Source organism: Cetorhinus maximus, chromosome 11 (assembly GCF_964194155.1).
Source record: "Cetorhinus maximus chromosome 11, sCetMax3.hap1.1, whole genome shotgun sequence".
NCBI classification, from domain to species: Eukaryota; Metazoa; Chordata; class Chondrichthyes; order Lamniformes; family Cetorhinidae; genus Cetorhinus; species Cetorhinus maximus.
In genome coordinates this window covers 47,325,892-47,351,379 of record NC_135889.1, presented here as the reverse complement: position 1 = coordinate 47,351,379, position 25,488 = coordinate 47,325,892, and the positions used below count along the sequence as shown (strand labels likewise).

Sequence of the window (25,488 nt, the reverse complement as noted above, 5' to 3'; positions counted from 1 at the left end):
AACGCTGGTGGCCTCCCAGCTGGTTCCCAGGAGGTGGGGGCCCTCCTTGATGGATGCTACATGGCCCACTGAGGGGCCTCCCCGATGACAATGGCCCTACTGATGCCCAAGTTGCTGCCTCGGTAACAACCCCTCCTGGTCATCGGGGCCTGTCGGCATTGAGATGCCCTCTCCTTTGTGATGAAGCCTCAGCACCAACTACAGCCAGTGGTGGCATAGCTGAGGCTGCTGATGGTGCCTGGCTGCAGCCTGTTAATTGACTACTGCTGGCAAAATGCCACCCATTGTCCAACCACACATTGGAGAGGGGTTGACTCCTGCTTTCGGCCCTGGTGATGGGATTTCAACTTCCTCTGAAAAATTCAGCCAAAATTTTATCAGAAATACATCTTTGTACTATTGTTTACAGTTTCAAGGGACGTCAGCTCATCGCATTTCCAGAACCACCAAGCTTTTACTGCTGAAATACGAGTTGAGTGCCAGAAGAGATTTTTATATATTTCTCCCTGTAGGCCTCTGCCGTCAAAATTATTTCAGAAAATGCTGAAAATACTCAACAGTTCAGACACCATTGGTGGAGAGACACTATTGAGTGTTTCCAGTATTTCTGTTTTTATTTCATATTTCCAGCATCTGCAGTCATTTGCTTTTGTTTTCTTATTCCTTTGAAATAATTTTAGATGTATTTGCAAAACTATGGCCAGATTGTTAGGGTAGATATGACTAAAATGAATAATTATCTCAGATTCTATATAGAAACTTACCCTGTAATTAAAGTTTGAGGAAGTCAAGAAACATATTGATGTTCTGTTGATGTTCTGTTTACAGGCAAGATGAGCAATTGGAGCAGGCAGCATTTGCTTCAGTGATAAGACATCAGCCATCTAGATCTAGTGAACATTGCTTTTTGAAATAGAAATGAGTGCACAGCAAATAATTTTGAAAGGAGAAAACTGCAGGATAAATCTATTAGAGCCTTATCCTGAAGTATTTCTCATCTATTACTGGCTCCTCCTCATTAGCCTCCTTGTTTTCGTTTTTGAAGTCCTACCATTGTCCCATGAAAATTAACTTGAGTCTGCAAAGAATCTTGCTACTCTACTACAGCATATAAATGATGGACACTAATAATGTATGTCCCACGTTTGCTGATTCAGGTTACATGTGCCACTGATATTAATGTTTACAACTTTTCAGCTGAGGAAAGAGATAATAACTTAAATATTTTCTGTTTTAACAACATTTGCATGTTGTCAAATTTGCATCATAATTTAATTGCTTTCTGAAAGGTGTGCTTTCATCAATATTGCTCACATCTGAAAACTTCAGCAACTTTGCACCAAAATTACAACCCTGAAGTTTTCTTTTGTCTTTTACACCCCCAACCCTGCCTCTCATGTCCACTGCCCTTGCCAAGTCTTGAAAGCTTTAACTCCATGTTACCAAGGATTTCAGTAGCTCTCTAGTGCTTCATTCGCTCCACCATTATCTTTATTCAAGCCTTGACAGCAAGTTTTTTCAGGTTATTTGATCTCCGATGTCATCATGACCTTCACTTAATGTTCTTGCATTTGCACCTCCAGTAGGTGCTGCTGGATAGCAATCAGGAGAGTGAACCCTGGCCGGTATTCCCCTCCATGGTTCATTGAGGTGAGTTATGGTACTCCTACCATGTCTCAGATTGCGGTCAGATGTCTTGGAGCAGTCTAAGGATTTTATCTGTAATATTTTAGTCCGTATGACTTCTTTAATCACTGAAGAGATGACAGATGAACCAAACCTGTAGTCCACCATAGCGAAACATATCAGAAATCTTGATTAAAGATATAATTTGCTGTGTTATCTTAAATGTACCTGTTTCATTGTATAATATATTTGTTGTTGAATCATTTTTTGCTTTCAGTCTGCACATAATTATACTAGCATCTTCATTTTATTCCACATCACATTGACCCTTGCTGACCCTTGAGCAAGATGTAAGAGTTAGATTAAGTAATGCATCCCAAGACTAGAATAAATTCTTCAGGGTAACTGTAGGTAGTGAAGTTGTTGTTTCATAACTGCCAAGATCAGTAACTGAAAACACATTTGAAGAGTTTGTTCATTTGTGGGACTAGCATTAAACATCTGTAGTTTCTTCCTGATGAAGGTAAAAGCCAATAAGGCTGAATGGTAAACAAAATTCCGAACAAAGTTATGTGAATTGAACCACTTGAGTTTATTTGAAAAGATTTGAACTTTGTCCAAATTTGAGTCTTGAGTGACTTTTATGTTGAAATGAATGGAGTTATTGAGCAGCAAATATCCACACAAGGCAATAGTGGAACACACAGAATGGTGCTGAAATACATGGTTGTTTTGCCATTTCTTTCTTACTGACCTCTTTGAAGGGGGGGAATTTTGATGGCTTTTGTCTACATCTTAAATTCAAAAGCAAAATTGTTTGGTGATGAGTATGCAGCATTTTAACTGTTGCAATTGACTGATCAGGATTTTAAGTATGGGAATGTGACAGGATGGGGATGTGTGCATTTGGTAGTCTAGACATGGATATGTATCAACATGTTTTGAAACATAGGAAAAAATGATGCCTGGATCTGCTGGATTGTGCTGCCCCTTTTTCATTCCATGATTTTTTTGTATGTTATGGTAGCCATGTAAGGAAATTTGATTGGATCGTCTGCTGGTATTCCTTTTTGTGTGAAGTAGCTATTTTATAACACTCGAAATGCCTTTCAAAATATAAATTTCTGACTTCGAATTATAAATTGTCATTTTATGTAATTATGTACAGTTACAACTAAGAATACCAAACCAACATAGGAGTCATTTTACATATGGATAACATTTGAAAGTATGATCTTTGTGTTTTAAATTGCCCATTATTAAATTTAAATCTGCTGCAGTATGTTTCATTTTGCAAAAGAATATTAAACATTTTTATATTTCCTAGGGGCACTCAGAGTTAAGGAGTTAAATTGCTTTAAAGTTGAGGCATCTAGGGTGAGATTAGCAGATGGCAATAAAATGGAGTACAGCAAAACATTGTTTCATAAGGTTTTGGGAGGTTCCATTATAACGTATTCAATTGTTCATTCCGGTCCATTGTTTGCATGTCATACACAAGAAAAATAACGAATGTAAGCTGTGTTTGGTAAAACGATGGTTACTTCAATGGTCTGCATAGCTATTGTTTACAGCAGTTATTTTTTAAACATTTACCAGTGTTATAGCTTTCTTTGAGAAGTTCAGCTGCTTTCCAAATTTTACTTGTAGGTTCACAATGTAATCCTGAGCTATTGGGTGTCTGATTTACAAATTCAGGTACTATGTGGGTTGAACAAAACGCACATTAACCTCTCTTCTGAGATATCACTTTGTTACCTTAGTAACTTCTGTATCTGATGTTGTTTCTTTTGTTGGGTTAAGTGCTTCAGAATTTGTCTTGCAAATTGTAATTGTGTATTTCAATGTTGTGCTTTAATTTGGATGAACTGTTATATTTCTCAAAGCTCACACTGTTCAACCCTCCCACAGCTCTAAAACACAGGAGGAAGTCTTAAAGGTACTTGTAATGTGATGTTAAGTACATTCCACACACCTTATATTGTTAATGTATCCCAATATTGTGGAAGTACTGTATCCAGTTGTTTTAAAATGTTTTTTTGAGCTCTTGCTCTAACTTTACTGAAATTTACATTAAGTTGTGAGTATAATTTTTGGTTTTGTATCATCCAAATGGGCTACAAGTAACTATTTGAGCAAGATAGACACTAACCTGAAATGCCTGTTTGTGTTTTAATGTATGGTATCAGACAGCAGGTGATAAATGTTTTATCCATTTTTGCTGTCCATGAAAATGAGCCATACCGCATAGTTATGCTTGTTTATGTGTAATGTTTGCTGATTTTAGCCAATTCGGTCGCTTTATAAGGTGGAGAATGATTTATAGTCTAGTTTAATTTATTTTGAATATTTTCATTATAGTCTGGAAAATGTGCCATTCCCAGGAGCTACTTCAGTATTCGAAATACTGAAATGAGTAACCATAATGGTGAATATATCAAATGCAGTCAATAGTAAAATGATTTATGTTTATTGGTAATATACATCATCTGACTTCAGTCCCCTTAGAGTTTAAGATGGATAAAATACCAGTGTACTCACAAGGAAAAACCGCTTGTAAGACTGAGCTGCAGCGATGGGGTGAACCACTCAATGTAACTTCAAGTAACATATGAAAACCTGTCAACTTTGAATGTTCGCTTTTAAGAATTTGCTCTGTGTAAGAAAAAATTATTAACTTAAAATTTTAAAATATATGTTGTATTGAATATAATCATTTACTGTTACAGATCAAATGGGGATGGAGTGGAATGGTTATGACAGTGGAGCTGTTTTGATGTTAGGAATCTAGTAGAGTGGATTTCCCTCATGTCCTGCCAAATGTAACGGCAGGACCTGTTTAATATTTCCTTGTCTCCATTTGCAACCAAGTTGAGAGCTGGCTGGTGGGCAAGTAGGCATTCGGTACCAGATTGCAGCTATGGAGCAGAGGACTGGAAGGGAGTGGTTGAAGGCTCTGGCTTGGTTGGGTGGGGGAGGGGGTTAGCTGGGGATGGTGAGGAGAGGCTGGAAGGGTAGTGGTGAGGAGACCTAAGGCCTTGGGATTAGGGGATAAGTGATTAAAGGGTTGGTGATGGGAGGAGAGTAAAAGGGCTACAAAGAGGAGGAGATGGAAATGTTTGAGTTGGCAAGAGTTTGGAAGAATTAGGGAGAGGGAATTGGAAGAGTCACGTAAGTGGGAGAAGATCTAGAAGTCTGGTGTCTGATTGCATGATGTGAGTGAAGTAGGTAAACTGGATCTGCCAGGAAAGTAAAAAGGCACTTACCTCCTGGATCCAGTAGTTGGCACCTCTCTTTAGTCGATGGGTTTCCCAAGGCCTGGGAAACCCGGTTGGCCAGGGTTAAATTAAAAATACATTGAGCTTCTTATAATATTTGAATAAATAACCCTCCTCCTGCGAGCAGGTTGGTTGACCGCTCCCCTATCCTGCCTTGGTTGAAACCAGACGTGAATGAGTTGAGTTTGGCTTTCAGGCTACATTTCTACATGCCACTTGATCCAAGCCCACCTGTTTTTTGGGGTTACACTTTCCCCCACAGAGTAAGGACAAATTAAAGTAATTACATTTTACCCTTTCTATACAACTAGGGCAGTGATTATGTGAGCTTTCATTGCTGTTAATCCATCCCTCACTCTGCAGGCTGTGTTATGGGATGTGTGAAAGGGGACTTGTTGTATAAATCTACACCACCCCACCCCCACTAGAGCCGTACCTTGCGTATCCTGCCTTCCATTCTTAATTAGCACTTTTCTTAGATAATATCACCACCTTCAACACCTCTTTGATCCTTTTGTCTGTGACATCTTTTGATTATCTGCTCCTATCACTGCTTGCTTATCTCCACAATCATCCCACCCTCAACTTCTCTCTCCCCCCGCCCCCCCCCACCTTAGACCAGCTTATATTTCACCTTTCTCCTAACTATACTCAGTTCTGCCGAAGGGTCATGAAGACTCGAAACGTTAACTGATTTCTTCTCCACCGATGCTGCCAGACCTGCTGAGTTTTTCCAGGTAATTCTGTTTTTGTTTTGGAGTTCAGAAGATTACCCATGTTTGTTTAATAAAGTCAGAATAGAAGAGATGGAGCCATAGAACAGCAGGTGGGCTTATTTAGCTGAAGAACTGGGTATGTGTTGTCTACACTGCTTGCAAAGAAGTACAGTAAAGAGAGATATTTTGTTTTGAGAGTTGGAGCTAACTTAGTTTAAAAGCATTAAGTGAATACTGAAAGGCTACAGAGCTTAAGAAGCTCCACTGGTTTCAATTTAACTGCATGTTCTGTAGCAGGGGAAGAGGTGGGATACCAAAAAAGTGCTGCTGTTAGCAGGCCCCAGGCAGTTAGGGCTCCGAAAAGCCCTGGGAGCTGATCGGTGCAGCTGGGAGTTGCAGTTTGGATTTTGTGTGGCCTGCAGCTCACAGAGAAGGCCTGGGACCCGTTTGGAGCAGTTAGGGTTCAGAGAAGTCCTGGGGAGCTGAGAAAGTGGTGGAAGGTCATTGGTTCCATGCTGTCAAGGGTTAGAGTTCAGAAGAAGCCCTGTGAGCCATTTATAGCTCAGTGCAGCCGGGAGACAGAAGTTTGGAGAAATCCAGGGACTGTGCCAACTTCATGAAGCTAGTAGCCTGCAAAAGAACTGTGTATACTGGTAATTAGAGGTTGATATGCAGCTTTGTGAATCCTGTGGAATGTAGTCTCAGAGAAGAGATTGAGTCATCAGGAGGTGAGCGGTTGTTGAGGCAGTCTGAGTTGGATAGGCTTTTGAGGGAATTCAGAGGCTAGATCTTCAAACATGAAGAGTTGAAATCCCTTGTGAGAGCCTTAATGAGATATTGTGATTCACAGTGGTCACTAATGTCTGGCTGGATTGCTGAGAAATCCATGGGATGTGTCGTGATGACATCTGCCATTTAATGTGCAGTGTGGTGTGTTTGACCACAGTTTGCCTGTCAATTCATATTTACCTCATGTTAATGCTGACTGTTAGAATTGTAAGATAAATATTGTAGATTGTTTTACTTTTCTGACTTTGTATAGTAATGTTTATTTTGTTTGTTTAAAACCATGAAATATTGTGGCTTTATTCTCCTAGTGGGTAAATGAAATTTCAAACTTTGTCTGCTTTAAATAAAAAGTAGTCCCTAACTGGATTATAACAATCCATTATCTTTTTAGAGGCTATTTTGGACTACTTCCACTTTCAGGTTATGCATTCTGATAGCGAATTGTCTTCCTTTCTCTTCCTTTCCTTTCCTTCTTTCCCTCCCCTTCCTTATTGGGCACAATATTCTAACTGGAGTGTAACCAGCAGTTTGTATAGGTTCAATATTGTTTCATACTTCATGCATCTATTTATCAAGCCTAAGATCCTCCATTCATTTAAGCTTTTATGAATTTGCTATTCACTTGTAAACCCAATGATGTTTTATTAATGCGTAAAGAGCAAAAGGGTAATGAAGAAAAAAGTAGGACAAATTCAAGACCAAAAATGGAAATTGTGTGTGGAGGCAGAAGCCATGGCCGTGATGTTGAATGAATACTTTGCTTCTGTTCTTAAGCATACATTGTAGTTAGAGGATGGGTTAAGCATAGTGTGGGGCAGGGGGGTGGTGTCGGTTAGCTCAGTTGGATAGACAGCTAGCATGTGGCACAGAGTAATGCCAACAGCGTGGGGCTCAATTCCAGCTGAGGTAGACTTAGGGCATGCCTCCTGCCCTGTAGCAAAATCAAGGCATAAGCCATGGTTCAGTGATCCTCAAGTAATCATGGGTGCTACATGGAGAAGAAGCATACTGTGGCAGAAGATGTTAAAGTGTTTAGTATCCTTGGCATTGGACAAATCACTGGGCCCAAATGAAATGTACTCCAAGCTGCTTAGTGAAGCAAGGGAAGAAATAATTCTGACCATTGTCTCCAATCCTTTCTGGCAACAGATATGATGCCTGAGGACTGTTAACACCGTACCATTGTTAAAAAGATAGGAAGGGATAGCCAGAGTATATACAGACAAGTTGGCAGTGGTAAAATTATTGGAAAAGATTCTGAGACAATATCAGTCATTTAGAAAGGCACAGATGGATTAAGGAAGATGCACAGATTATCAAGATCACAGTTTAACCAAGAAAACTAGATGGGCTGAAACTGACATTTGCAGAGTGCTATGAGTAAGTCAGGATCAGTCTTAAGGAGCAGCTGCCCTCTGAAAATGATGTTGAAGTGGTATGGTCAATCTTCAAATCAAAAGTCCTGGAAGCTGCCAGTGATGTCTTGGCAACACAGAAAAGAAACCACCATGATTGTTTTCATTGAATCAATGATCAAATTAAAGATATGCTACAGGAGTGCGATGGAATCTGTGGCTTCAAAACTTGTTTTTTTTTTAGATGGACACTAATTGAAAAGGGAAATTGAAAAGGAAAAATGACTCTCTCAGTTTCTAAGGAAGCAAAAACTGAAACTGCGATTGGAAACCAAAATTTCCAAGTGGACTGAACCTGCTTGACAGATATAAAAGGACACTGATCAACCAAGCTAAGTAGAAGTTGATGAGTCTAGTGGTGCAGTACATGCAGGCTGAAGAAGACAGAAGCTAGATCCAAAAGCAGAGGATAAGTAAATACACAGTTGCAGCAGCTGTTTCTGAAGATAACATTGGTAGATCTAAGCCATCTAGACTGAGTTGAGGAGGCTATTTGTTTTTGTTCATTCATGGGTGAATTGCCTTTGAGGAGGTGGTGGTGAGCTGCCTTCTTGAACTGCCACAGTTGTGTGCTATTTTTGGTAAAGGCTGTGCCTGTGAAGCTCAGGTTGGTTATACACTGCTGTCAGCTGGGGGTCAGACTAGTTCCTGGAGGGAGAGGAGCTGAAATTCTTTGTGAAGAAGACAGAGTTTTGAAGGACTTTTGTGTTTGAGATTGATGATCTATATGCTGAATGGACTGCTGAGCCAATTTGTGAGATCTGTCTGCAATTTAATGTGTAATTTATGGTTTATAATTGACCGCAATTTGTCTGAATTTAATTTGTGTTGATTCTGGGTTTTAAGAGTATGGATAGATAGCTAAGGTAGAATTCAGTGTTTGCTTTGTGTGACTAACGTAGAGTAAAAACTCTTCTGTTTTAAACTGTGGAATTTTGTGGCCGAATTCTTTTAGCAAATAACTGGGAATTTGGATTTCTTTTAAAGAAAAAAAATATTGGCCTCTACCAAGATCGTAACTGGAGAAAAGTGCAGCGTATGCAGCATGGCTGGGAAACAAAGATCTATCCACTGCTAAGAATTCACCCTGGGTGAACAAGAGGAACCTGCAACAGAAGCTGCATAGGATGCAAAACGTATGGTGTGCCAATTAAGCCAGAGAGCTTCAAGCCTATGCTGATCAGAATGACACAAGGAATTTCTATAAAGCCCTGAAGATGGTGTATGGCAGTTACCTATTTGGTCTCATTGCTGGCCGGGTATCATTGCTGGCAGACAGGACAGTTATCAAAGAGGCTGGGCTGAGCACTTAGGGATCTGCTTAACTGCTTATCCACCATAAATTGGGCAGCTATAGACAAGCTCCCAGACTTGGAAAGCAAACCTCCTGTTGTGGAAATTGACAAAACCCTGCCTTCAAAGAAAGCTGCATACCCAGGAGACACTTACAAATCTCGGGGACTCCAGCTAACCATCAAACTCATAATTATGTCACAGATTGTGGGATCAACAAACCGTTCCTCAGAAGTTCAAAGATGCCACGACTGTTCACTTGTGCAAAGGAAAAGGAAAAAAAAATCTGTGTTACAACTACAGAGGAATCTCACTGCCTGAGTTAGCTGATAAGATTCTAGCAAAAGTTCTACTCAACAGATAGAACACATAGACACATAGCAGAATGTGTACTGTCAGAAAGTCAAAGTGGGTTCAGGAAAGGCAGAGACATTTGCAACATGATCTTTACCCTTTGGCAAATACCAAGAAATGTTACAAACTACAGATGGGCCTGTACTGTGCTTTTGTTGACCTTACAAAGGCCTTTAACACAGTAAATAGAGAGGCCTTGTGGAAAGTCCTGGCCAAATCTGGATGCCCTGATTGAGTTATAAATCTGATGCAACAGTTTCCAGATGGAATGACAGCCAGTGTCGCTAATTGTGGTGAAAACACTGGCCCCTTTGACGATGTGAAGCAGGGGTGTGTCATGACCACTGTGCTAGTTAGTATATTCTTTACTGTCATGCTTTCTGGAGCATTTGATGGAAATGTTGTTGGACTATACATCCAATTCAGAACAAATGGCAATCTCTTCAACCTGAGATGACTAAAATTCTCAACTACGAGATTATGGCAGGGGAATTGCTGTTTGTCAATGACTGTGCCCTTGTATCATACTGTGAACGTGGTCTTCAACTGTTCATGGACTGTTTTTCAAAAGCGGCAGACTATGGGCTAACAGTCAACTTAAGGAAGACAGTGATACTCCACCAATCACTGCCAAAATTGACTATATGCTGCTACTATAACCATCAGTCACACAACCTTGAAGGTTGCAGATAACGTTACATAATCTGGAAATGCAATCTCCAGGATTGTCTACATTGACAGCGAAATGGCAAATAGAATAGCCAGAGCAAGCTTCACATTTGCCTGTTTACAAAAAGACTGCGAAGGAAACAAGATATCAAACTTAGAACAAAACTTGCTGTGTATAAAGCTGTGGTAATATTTATCCTTCTCCATGCCTGTAAGACATGGACGACTGACTTAGACATATGAAGCAGTTGTACAGATTTCACATGAGACACATTCAGAACATCACGGGCTTCAAATGGGAGGACAAAGTGCCCAACATTGAGGTATTTCAAAGAGCAGAAATGTCGGAATTGGAAGTACTCATCATCAGAGCTCAGCTCAGATGGAGCGGACATTCAGCATGATGATAAAATAGGATTATTGATTTTAAGTTATTCCAGAACTACTCTGTTTAATATTTAAAAGCCCCAAAAACCTGACTCCTAATTTTAAATTTTATTGTACTTATTTATAACATGTCACAAATTTCACAGTACCATCCCATAAGAAATCATTAACATGTATCATAAAGATGAAAAATTCCCCTCCTTCATGATACCAATAAAACATTGAGAGAACTGCTTTTAGTTGAAAGCAACCTTTTTTCAGCAGAACAGATCTTGCCAGGAAATGCCACAGCCTAAAGCATCATTCAGGGCATTTACGTATTTGTTTAGTTTCCATAGTTTTCCTTCTACAAATGCTGCCACTTTGGGCAAATTCAAAACCACTTATCTCTGAAAAGTATCACCTTATAGAAATGTTGCTTTTGTGTCGATTGATCTATGCTCCTATGAGAATGTGCCCAAAAGGGTTAAGATGTTTTTCAGGATTACTTTTCAAACTGTGGGCGAGTCCACTCTACAATTTGTATCACCCAGTCACTTTTGAATTGCCTTAGCAACTAGTCTTGTTTCAGCCTTAAGACCCGTTTACAAGTACTTTTTTTTGACACAAATCAACCTATTCTACTTATGTGACAAAGCTGGTTGTCCTTTATCTGGTATCTCAAAATAAGTTTCAAATTCTCTTCAACTATTTAATTTCCTTTGTTTTGTCTCTCTTTTTGGAATATCCTCAAGTGTATTGGCAGCGACCAAAACTTCATGCTCTTGAGGAAATCTGCTTCTAGTTCTGTTGCAAGACTGTTCCCTATCCTTTATTTCAGTGTCTAATCTAAGCTAGGGCCCCTACTTGCACTTCGTTTGTTGGAATTACTACTGTGCAATCTCCCTCATGCACCATCAGAGGATCTTTACAACGCAAGAGCCATTTCCAGACATTTCCAGTACTTGCACTGTGCTTTCTTACTCTGCGGTCTTTCACCCCATTCTACCAATCAATGGCAGTCCCTTGCTTCTTAGCCATAATCAGCCAATGTTTAAACATGTCAGTAGCTTTTCCTGCACATCCCATGATTGTTTCATCCTTCCATTCACTCGATATGTCACCCGAGTAACCATTCTGGGCAATTAGCCTTTGGATCTGTTACCTTACCAGGGTCTTTCCATTCCCTATAACCCTTTCATAGTATATTAAATCTTGTGAATTAAATTTTGTCTCTAATGGTCTGATGCGATGCCTCAATGCTCTCCAAATTTTCACTGAGATTTCAGCCTTCATGAAAGCTTGTCTCCCTGTATTTACAACATTCAAATGTACAGTAAAAATGGGACTAATTGTACTATCTTCTGAAACAGGAAGACTAGCACAAGGAACACAATGCAATTCAGGATTTCACACACAAACTACTTGCCAGGGCCTATAACCTCCAGCCGTCTGCAGTGAATGCTTTGCATGAATTGCCCATACCAAGACTGTTGTCTGTCAATTTGCACTCTGGTTGATCAATTAACATTGTATGCACCATTTTATCCATCACTATGTGATTCCTTTCACAGAACTCATTGCTGAAAGGATTTCCCGCTGTAGTATTTATGACCATTGTTATGGTCAGGTAAAGAAGAGTTGATAAAAGCAAAATACTGCAGATGCTGTAAATCTGAAATAAAAATAGAAAATGCTGGAAAATCTCAGCAGGTCTGGCAGCATCTGTGGAGAGAGAACAGAGTTAATGTTTCAAGTTTGTATGACTCTTCAGAGGGGTTGGATTGCTCCCCTCTTTCTCATTTGGCTGCAACAGTTTTTTAAAAAAAGGATATGCTTGTCAATTCAGTGAGTGTTTAACTCTTTACATGCTGTGACTGTAAAAGACACAACCAGACAGGTTTTCTTGAGTTTTTGAAAAAAGAATAGTATTTATGTTACGTAACCCATCTCAGTGAAATAATAAAAACGTTCAAACTTTCACACATGCAAAAACACTCAAAGTTCACACGCAAACAAATAAGTTACAGAGGGGGAGGATAGATTAAGCAATTTAAAGCCCAGTAAAGTTAAAGGGGTATACAGATCCTGGAGATTGGTGACTTGGCTTCAGGCTGAACTCTGTGATCCTTCCTGGTTCGATGTTGAGGCAGTGAAGATGTTGACAGTGTTGACAGTCAATTTATCTCTTCTTCTGGAGTTTGCTGGGTTGAGTTCTTTTTAAAATCTCTCTCTGCAGCACATGGATAGCTAAATAGCAGACAGGGTTTGAACTTGTAGAAATAGGTAGAAAGCGAGATAGAGACCCCCACACAGGTATCTTGCTTCTTCAGAATCTCAATTGTTTGCATAAAAAAAACAAGTGCTTAAGTGCTAGTTGGCTTGTCAATAACCCTATCTCTCCAACTGTACAGTGACCTACATATGGTCATGGCTAGTGGATTTCAGTTACCTGGCTTATATGATTATATCTTGTCTGGGAAAACCGCTTTTGTAGCCAGAGTCTCATTGTCCAAGTGATTATGTCTAATGGATTGCCCCCACCCATTTGAGAATCCAGGTGATTTTCTGAACGCTTTGCTAATATGGTAGGGGATGTGGGGATGTGCCACCCCATTCACATTTGTTCAAGGCAGTTGTTCCTAATGGGGTTTTGCAGACAGGTTGTTTCCATTTCAATAGCTTTGGAATGTAGAAGGCACAATGACACAAATGTCCAGCCATCTTTGACTGTGATTTCAAGTCATTAGAATGTGACTTTAGTCTTTTTAAACATTCAATTAGTGCTTTCCAGTCAGTAAATTCAGTCATTTTTATGAAGGATAGCTTCATAGCACTGTGACGTTCATACTTTCACACATGTTTTTGAACTCAATATTGCAAATTCCCTTCCATATTCAATGGGAATCTGCCTGGCGTCTCAAGTCTGGTCCCTATCAATTTTCTCCATGAGTTTATCTATAATAACTGTTTTGCCCTTATTATGTATTTCTGTTGAAAGATTAAATCCAGTTTCTAGGTCTATAAAATATAGAATGACAATATTTTTGTCTTTGTTCCATACCATTAGATCCATAGCAACTACATTGTTAAAGTCATGTGCCTATGAAAGGCTTACAATATGATGTGGTGGTATCCTGCGATACTTTTTACTGATTTCACACTTCTCGTTGATTTCTTCTATCAGTCTCATAGAGTCTTCGTCAACCACACCTGCATTCTTTAGGAGGATTTTTAACCTTTTGACAAGAAGGATGAGCAAATTGTTTGTATAACTTTAAGACATTTTTTTTCTCTCTGATTCTTATCACGTGATATCATTGATACTTGTCTAACACTCTTATGAGAACAGGTTTTGTTGAGGGGTATATAACGTCCTTAGTGGGTAAATTGCACATCCTGACTTTACAAAAAGTAACTGCCTTATTATACTCCTTGTCAAGTTTGATTTGTGCCTTTTTCATAGAAGGGTTAATGAACAGTATAGATATATGGAGACTAGATCAGATTATAAACTGGGTGTAGGAATAGGAATCTCATGAGAGACTACATCAATACTTTATAAAATGGCTTAATGCAGCAATTTTACATTGAATTGCAACCCTTTTTAAGTGACCTTAATAGGTTGTCATCACCACGCCTGAAGCAAGTATTACTTTTATGTCTCTTAATCTTGCATCAATCTTCACTAATTAACATTTTAACCAATCGGTTCTGCATACTGTTGAGTGTAAGTGTTATCTAGTACTGCACATTTAAAGGAGTCTGCGGCCAACACATTGATCATATGACTAAAACTGCTTGTGACCACTATAATTTGTTTGGGTTCATCATTACTAACACATCCAAAGACATGGAAAAAAAGCATAAACTATGTAAATCAAACTTTTTTTTTGCCTAATTAAAAATGAACTTTGCTGAAGCAAAAGATGACAACCACAAATCACCTAATCTCTGGAATTGTAAAGTGATCACAAAGGCATTTTATGGATTGCACTGGAGATATGTCCTGACATGTTGCGCATGGAATCTCACACCTGGGGCTGTCAATGTCCATTTCAAAAAGGAACTATTGATAGAAATGGATTTCATTTACACCTTTATAAACTTACACCTCTAGCAGAGTCCAAGGGCCTACCAAGACAATAGCTATCTGGAACAGGGTCATTGATATGTATAACTTGTGTGCAGTTTTGGTCTCCTTATCTGAGGAAGGATGCTCTTGCTATAGAGGGAGTGCAGCAAATGTTTACCAGTCTGATTCCTGGGATGGCGGGACTGACATATGAGGGGAGATTGAGTCGGTTAGTGTTATATTCTCTGGAGTTCAGAAGAACGAGGTGGGATCTCATAGAAACCTATAAAATTCTAACAGGACTAGACAGGATAGATGCGGGAAGGATGTTCCCGATGGTGGGGGAGTCCAGAACCAGGGGTCACAGTCTGAGGATATGGGGTGGACCATTTAGGACTGAGATGAGGAGAAATTTCTTCACCCAGAGAGTGGTAAGCCTGTGGGATTCGCTACCACAGAGAGTAGTTGAGGCCAAAACATTGTATGTTTTCACGAAGGAGTTAGATATAGCTCTTGGGGCGAAAGGGATCAAAGGATATGGGGAGAAAGCGGGAGCAGGCTATTGAGTTGGATGATCAGCCATGATCATAATGAATGGCGGAGCAGGCTCGAAGGGCTGAATGGCCTACTCCTGCTCCTAATTTCTATGTTTCTATGTTTCTATAATGACTCTTTCAGGGGCAAATGACTGGGACATTATAAGTCACAAGACAAAAGCCAGATCCAGACACCAGATAAACATCCCTTTATGAAATCATTGTGGAGGAAGGAGGTCACACGACTCAAGTCACCATTTTGAAATCACCATATACAGCTGGGAACTCAGAAGCAGGGCAGTGTGCTGATTTAACTCCAAGCTGCAAACATTTAACAGCAAGACTCCAGGCTGACCAAGTAGCCTGCAACAAGCCCTCCTTTGAAGCCTGTTTATCTGAAAGTCAATTGCCACTGCCTGCCAAGCAGACCAGGTCTCTGATTGTCAACCTCATCCCATTGCGTCACCATCACCTTTAAAGGAACTCTGGATTTCTGCCGTCAGTCAGGAACCCGCCTGAACTGGAACTTCTCTGTGAGGGAACCCCTTCTGGATTTGGACTTTCTGAGCTCTGGCAATCACATGAACTGATGTTCATTTCTGTGGTACTTTTTTTTTAACTGTTGTTATTCATAGTCATAAAACCCCTCTTTCCTATCCCCTTACTGTACACTTGTGTGTGTATGTGTGTGTGAAGTTGCGATCATCTGTCTCCTCCCACCCCCACCTCTCCACCCCACTGTTTGAATGTGTGAATAAGCAAAACTTCTGATTTAATCCTAAGAGAGTTTGCTGCGAATCACCTTAAAAATTGACTACACAAAGCATTTTTGGAATAAACGCCACAACCTATTTTAAAACAAAGTACACTTCTGCTTAAGGACAGATATCAAGAGAATAAAGGAGTTCAGTTTTGTCTTTTTCTCCTGTCTATAACCACTACCTTTATACACTTCTTCAGAATTCTCTTTGTCATGTGTCATTTTGAGGGCCCTGCCTCTCCGCTTTGGGCAGTCCACCATGTCATGATACTTTGAGTCACACCAAAAGCACTTATTAACTGTTCTTTGGGAATTCATTTGCCTATTATTGCTGTTCCAATTTCATCATCTGCTTTAATAGCCAGATCTGCTAAAGATGCCATTATCTTCATTCTGCCTGTTTTTAATCTTTTCATTGTATTGATGCTTGTGTCCAGTATCTGGGTCATTTTAAAATCTGGGAGACACTGCTTCCTCTCTTCTTTGTGTCACCATGGAATTTCCCATTTATTCCACAATGGCTGCAGAAAATGATCATTTCCTCAGGAGTTTTTTCAAGGCAACAGATATCTGATCTGACAGGGTCTCCCTCTCCGAGAACCACACACCAGGCAGAGCCTGTTCATTTCAGACATCTTGGCATGATCCAGCAATTTAAATGCCAGTACCGATCTTGGGTTTTTCCCAAATTAATTTTTGTCAATATTCTATACAATCTGTTAAAGTCCATTATATACTCTTTCTTGTTTTCCAAGATCTGTCCAAACCTGACCAAGCCTCATAAGCATTTAACAAATAGTCTTTCTTGATCACCAAAGAACTCTAATAGAAGTTCCAAACCTCTATCATCATCAAACTGATAGACATCCATCTCACAAAATACTTCACTTCTAAATTTACACTTGTAGTAAATGATATTGCAAAGACCATTCCTTGTTTTACCTTTCGTAGGAATGTAACCCATGTCCATATATCCACCTCATTTGCCCACTGCTCATGTGGCTCAGACTCCGAGTACATTGGAGGGTAATCATGTCCCAACAATTCACACTTACTTTCTGCCATTTTCCACAATGGCCACTAGGGATTGTAGTTTTCAGACTTTTTTTTTCTTAGTTCTCAACCTTCACTTTATAGGCAACTGTCCTCAGCTGCCATGTTATATTCCAAGAAGGCAGTTAATGAAGTATAGAACAGCAGCCAATTTTTTATGTAGCATTCATTTACTTAGCTACCCATCATGAGCATACACCTCCTTAAGCACCATTATTAAATTACTATAGAATTAACATCCAATAGGTTTCTGCAGGGTTCAGTACTGGGAAAAAGAATAAATAGTAAGATTCTGAGAAGTGTACAGGAATAGAGGGACCTTGGCATACGTATCCACAGATCCCTGAAAGTTGCAGATCAGGTAGATAAGGTGATCAAGAAGGCGTATGGGATACCTTCCTTTATTGGCTGAGTTTGAGAGCAGGGAGATTAGAACTGCAAAAACACAAGTTAGACTGCAGCTAGACTTTTGCGTTAAGTTATGGTCACCGCATCATAGGGAGGATGTGATCACATAAGAGATGATACAGAGGAGATTTATAATGATGTTGCCAGAAATGGGAAATGTTAGCTTTGAGGAAAGATCAGATGGACTGGGGTTATTTTCTTTGGAACAAAAGAGGTTGCGGGGAGATGTAATTGAGGTTTATAAAATTATGCTAGTCCTAGGTCGAGCAGATAGGAAGGACCTTTCTCTGTTAGCAGAGAGGTAAATAACCTGGATACCGGTTTAAAATAATTGGTTGAATGATAAAGGGCGTTGAGCAGTGATTTTTTTTTTGCCCAGAGGGCAGTGGGAACCTTGAATTCACTGTTCAAAAGAGTGGCAGAGGGCTCATTGCATTAAAAATAACACTTGGAAATGCACATGAGGAGCCATAACCTATAGAATGACAGGCTAAGAGCTGGAATGTTATTGGGATGGTTCTTTTTCAGCTGGCAAGGACATGATGGGCTGAATAGCTTCCTTCTGTGGCAGCAATATTTCTCTGTTTAAAATGTATGAACCTAAACACACAAGCTTTTATGCTGCTTTCTTGTTTTGAAGCTTTTACCATTGAATGAATATTACCCCTCTCTCTTTTTGCTGATAATGTCTTGCTTCACATTTATTCACATTAGATATCATCTAACGTCTATCTGCTTAACTTGCAAACCTGTCTTTCTCCCCCTGAAGTTGTGCACTGTCCTCTTTGCAGCTATGCTTCCTATTTGTGTTTCTTGCAAAAACTGATCAGGTGATGCCATGGTCATATGTTGAGAGAGAAAATGGTCTCAACATTGATGCCTAAAGGATACTGGTGAGGAAACACTTATTAGCAAACACTTAATCTGTTTTTTATTCTTCCGGTATATACTGCCACACCTCATTTTTCCAGTGCCTCTGTGTCCTTTTCCTAATATGGCAACCAGGACTGCATGCAGTACTCCTAACTGTAGCCTAACCAAGATTTGGTGCAGGTTTAGCAGAACATTCCTAGTTTAGTTCCAGAGGGATAATATTGAAAAGGCTTAATGCTTGTTTTTTTAAAGACCTTGTTAACCTGTAGCATATCCTTCAGTGATTGGTGTATTTGTACTCAGATCCCTTCATTCCTCCACCCCACCTGGACTTGCACCTTCCAAGTAAGAAGTGGCCTCCCTGTTCTTCCTACCAAAATGCACAACCTCACAATTATGTGCTGAACTTCATTTGCCCCCATTCTGCAAGTTTATTAATGCCCTCCTGTAATTAGTTGTGGTCGTCCTCTGCCTTCCCCCAATTTGGTGCCATCCGCTAATATAGAAATTGTATTTTTGATTCCAAAATCCAAACTTTTAATGTAAATTGTGAACAGCAATAGTCTCAGCACTGGACCTTGTGGAACACCACTTCCTACCTTCGGCCATTCTGAATAACTACCCTTTGTTCCCGCTCTCTGCTTTCTGTCTTGAAGCTAACTAGCGATCCATTCTGTCACTTGCCCACTACCTCCACACTATAACCTTATTTATTAGTCTATTATGGGCACCTTATCGAAGGCCTTTTGAAAATATGAAAATTACCTGTTAAATGCTCTACAATTATTAGTTTTATGATCGACCAATTGGATTTGTCAAACAAAAACACATTAATATTTGAAATCAATAAAAATCGATCTCTTAGAAATGAAAATGCAAGAGCTTCCCTCGTTGTAGCATTTTTCATGACTCAGGATGTTCCAAAGAGCTTCAAAGGCAATGACTTACTTTTGAAGATGGGATAATCTGTTTCAGCAGTATTGGTTAAGGGGCAAAAGTTGGCTAGGGCACTGAGAGAATGTCCCTACGGTTCTTTGAGTATTTCCATGGGACCTCTTACATCCACTTGAGAAGGCAGCTGGGTCTTTGGCTTAACATTTTATCTGACTGTTGTCACTTTTGACAGTTCAGCAATCCCTCAGTACTGCACTGAAGTGTCAGTAAGGATTATGTACTCGGGTCTCTGGAAAGGGACTTGAACCTACAGCCATCTGACTCAGTGCTGCCACTGAGCCAAGGCTGATTCTTAGTTTCAGCTAAGAACAGGTGAGCTAAGCTGAATGCAGTTGAGCACACTTGCTGAGTTTTGACTTGGGTTTGATGAGATCACCTGCAATACATGAAGGTTGAAAACTGTATTGTCAAACTTTCTGATGAACTGAACTTTACAGACTCTAGCTTTGAGCATCTCTTCAGTAATCCATGCCTTTGATTAATATTTGAAAGAGAAAAATATCAAAGGATATAACAATGGGGCTGGAAAACTACTGTCAGCAGAGGCCAAATGGTCACCTACAAGAAGAAAATATTTCCATTTATATAGATCCTTAATACATCTCTGAGAAATATTTCAAGAGTTTACACAATTTTTTAATAAATACAGCCATTGTTATTTAGGGAAATATCGCTTCTGATTTGCACACAGTAAAATTCCACAACAGTAATGCAATGAATGACTAGTTAAAACAAAAGCAAAATACTGCAGATGCTAGAAATCTGAAATAAAGACAAAAAATGCTCGAAATACTCAGCAGGTTATTAGCATCTGTGGAGAGAAAGAGTTACTGTTTCAGGTCAGTGACCTTTCATCAAAACTAGTTGATCTGGTTTCAATTATTTAATTGTGGAAAGAATGTTGGCGAAGGCACCAGGAGAACTTGCTTCTGGTTCTTCAAAAACTGCCATGGGATCTTTAACTCCTGTGTTAAAGGCTAATGGAATATTAGTTTAATATCTCATCTGGACAAAAAAAAAAGTACCTTTGTACAGGTACAGCATTTAATTGCCAGTTTAAGATATATGTTTGAGTGCTGGATTGGGTTCTATAATATTAAATATATGGTAACTTTGTATTGAAGTAAGTGGTTGCTTTCTTTTAGCATTTTTGTACATGGTTATTTATATTAAATTCAGCAATGCTCCATTCTTGAATGGACAGAAAAGTTGATCCTGGAAATTAAATTTCATTCATAAATAGTAGTGTTAAAAGTTTAGAAGTACTGAGGTTGATCTTTCCCAATATTTACATACAAAAGGCATGCAAACATTACTAATTTTCCAGGGAGATGCTTGCTCCATGGATGCCTGAAATAGGTCTAATGCAATATTGGCTGTGGGAAATTTTCAAGTCGCTCAGGCAATTGCCTTAAGCAGGCATTAGGATCCTTGCCTATGCTAATGACGGGCCTAAAGTTAGTTTAAGAACCCTTCTGCAAAATTGTTCAGCAGTGAATGCAGCATTGTTGCCTTTAAAAAAATCTGTTTTTGTTTCTTTTTTCCTTTTTCTCTCATCCTGTTTCTTTTTTCTTTATCTTTCCTTTTTCTCTCCACTTTGTTTCTCTCTCTGCACTTGTGTTTTCTTGCTGGGATTAAGGGAGCTCACACCAAAATGTGTTGAACACCATTTCAACTCGTTAACAAAAGTTGCAAAAAGAAAAGACAAGCACTTATTAATTCTAGGCCTATAAAAAGTTGAAGGAAGAGGAAAATTCATCTTCAACATATCAATAGACGTGCTGTCGGCATCTTTGGGGTTATCATCGATGGTATTGCTATGCTTAAGGAGCAATTTAGTTTTTTTCTGCCACCAGGCAAAAAGAAACAAATTAAATAAATGACAGCGATGTCAGACATTATGTAATGATATGCAAAGCCAATTACTGACCTGCATTGGGCAATTTCATTTATAGTATTTTAATGCAAAAATCCTCAGTGAAATTTTTGTTATGGTGATATGCAATCTGCCTTTTTTGACAGCTGAATTCATGGAATATTAATTGTGACTACGTAAATACTCAGCAGCCAGTGGGGAAAACAGATTCTCATTATAATTTGCAACCCAGGCCATTGGTTACTGAATTTCTTTTTTGTATTTATTCCAGCTGCTGATATTCAGCTAAATGATGGCTAACCGATCACTCCAAAGGAAAGGTGGTGTCGTGGAATGAGAAGACCCTTTCTTGAGCTGAGGAGTGGGTGGCTTAAACAAAATCAAAGATTACTTCTAATAAATTCAGGTGAGGCTTTCTGAAATGATGGAGGCAAGGTGATGTACAAGGTGCTGTGTGCTCAGGCATTCTAAGTTAAGAAGAAAAGTGGCATTTACAAAAGATTTTTCTAACTTAACTGGCTATTGGTTTCAGGACAATTTTGTTTTGATCCAGGAGCTACAATGAGATGAGAATCTTTGGTATTTCAAAGAGAATTTTCATTGTTCGGAGAACATTTAATGGGTTGCACAATTGATTTTATCTCTGTAATAAAGAACCGTTTAGGTTCAGTTCAATAAAATAACTTTTGAGATCAGTGATATTTTATTTTGATATTACCTCAATAAAAGATGTATTCCTATGCAGACAGATTGATCTGCACTCAAGTAGGATGGTAGGATATTTTCTTCCCTGCATAGGTGTTTGGGAAGCAAAAATTGTAAGTTCGCGAGCAAAACAAAAAAATAAATGGATATATAAGTCTTACCAAAGTAAGCTCCTTGTATGTGCAGGCATTTGTTGAAAAGAAAGCTCGACTCTTATTTCTCTTGGCCTAGATCTGTGGACCAAACCAGAATTTACTTCTTACCCTGATGGTTTCAAGTAGAAAAGAATCTCAGTAGGATTGCAAAAATGTTTTAGTGTAGTAGAGGTGTGCAAGGAGAATATAAAAACTTACACAATGAAAAATGAGTGGTAAAATCAGTGACATCCATATTGATTTTATTTTCTTGTTGAATTGAAGTGGGAAAGCCTTGACAGTTCTTAGACAACTCTCATTGTAGATGGCACTATGGTCTGTAAGATTATTCATGTAGTTTAGCAGCTTAGATTCATCATGTAGCACTCACCATTTGTCGATGTTTTTATTATCTTGCAGCTCAGTCGTTGTATTAATTCACTGAGGGAACACCAGATTGTAATAAAATGGGTGATCATATGAGAGCATGTTCCTAGATTCTGGTGATCTTTCTTGAGAATGAAATAAACTAAATGACTGTCAGAATAACCATAATCATAGTACTTTCTATAGGGCATGTTGACAATTGAATCTAAATTTTAACTTTGAAGGAAATATAACTGTTAAAATATTTGCTAGATGATTATTTTTAAAATTAAAGAAAACAGTGATTCATACACACTTTTTGGACTCCTACTGAACAAATCATAGCTATTTCTCTGTTCTGCAGTAGCATTTAGTTTTGAAGAAATTGTTACATCACATGCTTTCTGACTAAAGTTATCCTGAGATCTTGATTAGTGTCAGATCACATCCCCTGTGTTTGCATACTCATTTACTTCTACCCTTTCAGAATTGGGTTTGTTACTCTACTTTTACATAGAAACTAGAGGCAGGAGTAGGCCATTTGGCCTTTCGAGCCTGCTCTGCCACTCAATAAAATCATGGCTGATCCTCCATCTCAACGCCATATTCCCGCTTTTTCTCCATACCCTTTGATGCCCCTAATATCCAAAAAATTATTAATTTTTTTCTAGAATATACTCAGTGACCTGGCCTCCACAGCCTTCTGTGGTAGAAAATTCCACAAGTTAACCACCCTCTGAGTGAAGAAATTTTTCCTCACCTCAGTCCTAAATGGCTTGACCTGTAACCTGAGACTGTGGCCCCTGGTTCTAGACTCCCCAACCAGGGGAAACATCCTCCCTGCATCTACTCTGTCTAGCCCTGTTAGAATTTTATACATTTCAATCAGATCCCCTCTCATTCTTCTAAACACTAGTGAATACAGGCCCAGTTGAACCAATCTCTCCTCATACGACAGTCCTGCCATCCTTGGTATCAGCCTAGTGAATCTTTGCTGTACTTCCTCTATGGCACGTATATCCTTTTTTAGGTAGGGAGACCAAAACTGCATGCAGTACTCCAGGTGTGGTCTCACCAAGGCCCTGTATAACTGCAGTAAGTCATCCCTGCTTCTGAACTCAAATCCTCTTGCAATGAAGGCCAACATACCATTTGCTTTCCTCATTGCTTGCTGCACCTGCCTGTTTACTTTCATTGATTGGTGTACAAGGACACCCAGATCCCTTTGTACATCCACATTTCCCAATATATCACAATTTAAATAATACTCTGCCTTTCTGTTTTTCACACTAAAGCGTATAATTTCACATTTATCCATGTTATACTGCATCTGCCATGTGTTTGCCCACACACACAACTTGTCTAAATCGCCCTGAAGCCTCCTTGCATCCTTCTCACAACTCTCAACGCTGCCCAGTTTTGAGTCGTCAGCAAATTTGGAAATATTGCATTTGGCTTCCTCATCCAAGTCATTTATATATATCGTAAATAGCTGGGGCTCAAGCACTGATCCTTCTGCTACACCACTAATCACCACCTGCCACCTGGAAAAAGATTCATTTATTCCCACTCCCTGTCTGTCAACCAATTCTCAATCCATGCCAGTATATTACCCCCGATCCCATGTGCTTTAATTTTGCCCACTAGCCTCTTATGTAGGGCCTTATCAAAAGCCTCCTTGAAATCCAAATACCCCACACCCACTGGTCCTCCCTTAAGTTTTCTATTAGTTACGTCCTCAAAAATCTCCAGTAGATTAGTTAAGCATGATTTCCCTTACATAAATTTCTCTAGCACCATTTTTACTAATACTGATTTTCTTCAATTCCTCCCTCTCACTAGAGCCTTAGTTACCTAACATTTCTGGGAAATTATTTGTGTCCACTTTTGTGAAGACGGAACCAAAATATGTGTTCAATTCTTCCGCCATTTCTTTGTTCCTACATTATAATTTCCCCCGTTTCTGACTGTAAGGGACCTACGTTTGTCTTTGCTGATCTTTTTCTCTTCACATATTTATAGAAGCTTTTACAGCCAGTTTTTATGTTCCCTGCAAGTTTACTCTCATACTCCATTTTCCCCTTCTTGATAAATCTTTTAATTCGCTTTTGCTGAATTCTAAACTGCTCCCAATCTTCAGGCTTGCTGCTTTTTCTGGCAATTTTATATGTCTCCTCTTTGGATCTAATACTATCCCTAATTTCTTTTGTCATCCATGGTTGAGCCACCTTTTCTGTTTTACTTTTGCACCACACAGGAATGAATAATTGTTGTAATTCATGCATATGCTCCTTAAATATTAGCCATTGCTAATCCACCGTCAATCCTTTTTAGTAAGGTTCCCAATCCATCATTACCAACTTGTGCCCCATATCCTTGTAGTTCCTTTTATTTAGATTCAGGACCCTAGTTTCGGATTCAACTTCTTCACTCTCCATCTTAATGAACAATTCTATAATTTTATGGTCGCTCTTCCCCAAGGGACCCTGCACAACAAGATTGTTAATTAATCCTTTCTCATTGCACAATACCCAATCTAGGATAGCCTGCTGTCTAGTTGGTTCCTCAACGTATTGGTCCAAAAAACCATCACATACACACTCCAGGAAATCCTCCTCCACAGTATTATTGCTAATTTGGTTTGTCCAATCTATATGTAGATTAAAGCCACCCATGATTACAGTTGTACCCTTATTGCATGCATCTCTAATTTCTTGTTTAATGCCTTCCCTTACATCTCCGTTACTGTTTGGGGGCCTAAAGATAACCCCCACCAATGTTTTCAGCCCCTTGGTGTTTCCTATCTCCACCCAACAGATTCCATATCATGATTTTCTGAGCCAATATCCTTCCTCACTATTGCATTGATTTCCTCTTTTACTAACAATGCTACCCCGCCTCCTTTCCCTATTTGTCTGTCCTTCCTAAATACCTAATACCCCTGGATGTTCAGGTCCAACTTTGCTCACCCTGCAGTCATGTCTCCATAATTGCAACTGTATCATAACTGTTTATATCTATTTGCGCTGTTAATTCATCTATCTTATTGTAAATGCTCTACGCATTAAGATACAATGCCTTTAGACTTGTCTTTTTAACCTTGTTACTCATCTTAGCTTTATTTAGCACTATGACCCCATTTGTCTTTCACCCTCGTTTTTTTTTGCCTTCCACTTTTGCTTCTTACTTTCATGTCTTTCAGTTCTATCCTTTACTCTTCCTCTGTCTCCCTGCTCAGGTTC

General features: G+C 39.2%; 1 protein-coding gene across 1 annotated transcript in view; it reads left to right on the top strand.

The window, feature by feature from the left end:
- Nucleotides 1-25,488, top strand: part of LOC144686562 (PTB domain-containing engulfment adapter protein 1-like) — a 421,104-nt gene that overhangs the window by 67,010 nt on the left and 328,606 nt on the right. Inside the window, exon 2 of the mRNA XM_078551900.1 lies at nucleotides 21,313-21,447. The gene's annotated coding sequence lies outside the window, so the exon portion shown is untranslated. The remainder of the gene's footprint in view (nucleotides 1-21,312; nucleotides 21,448-25,488) is intronic.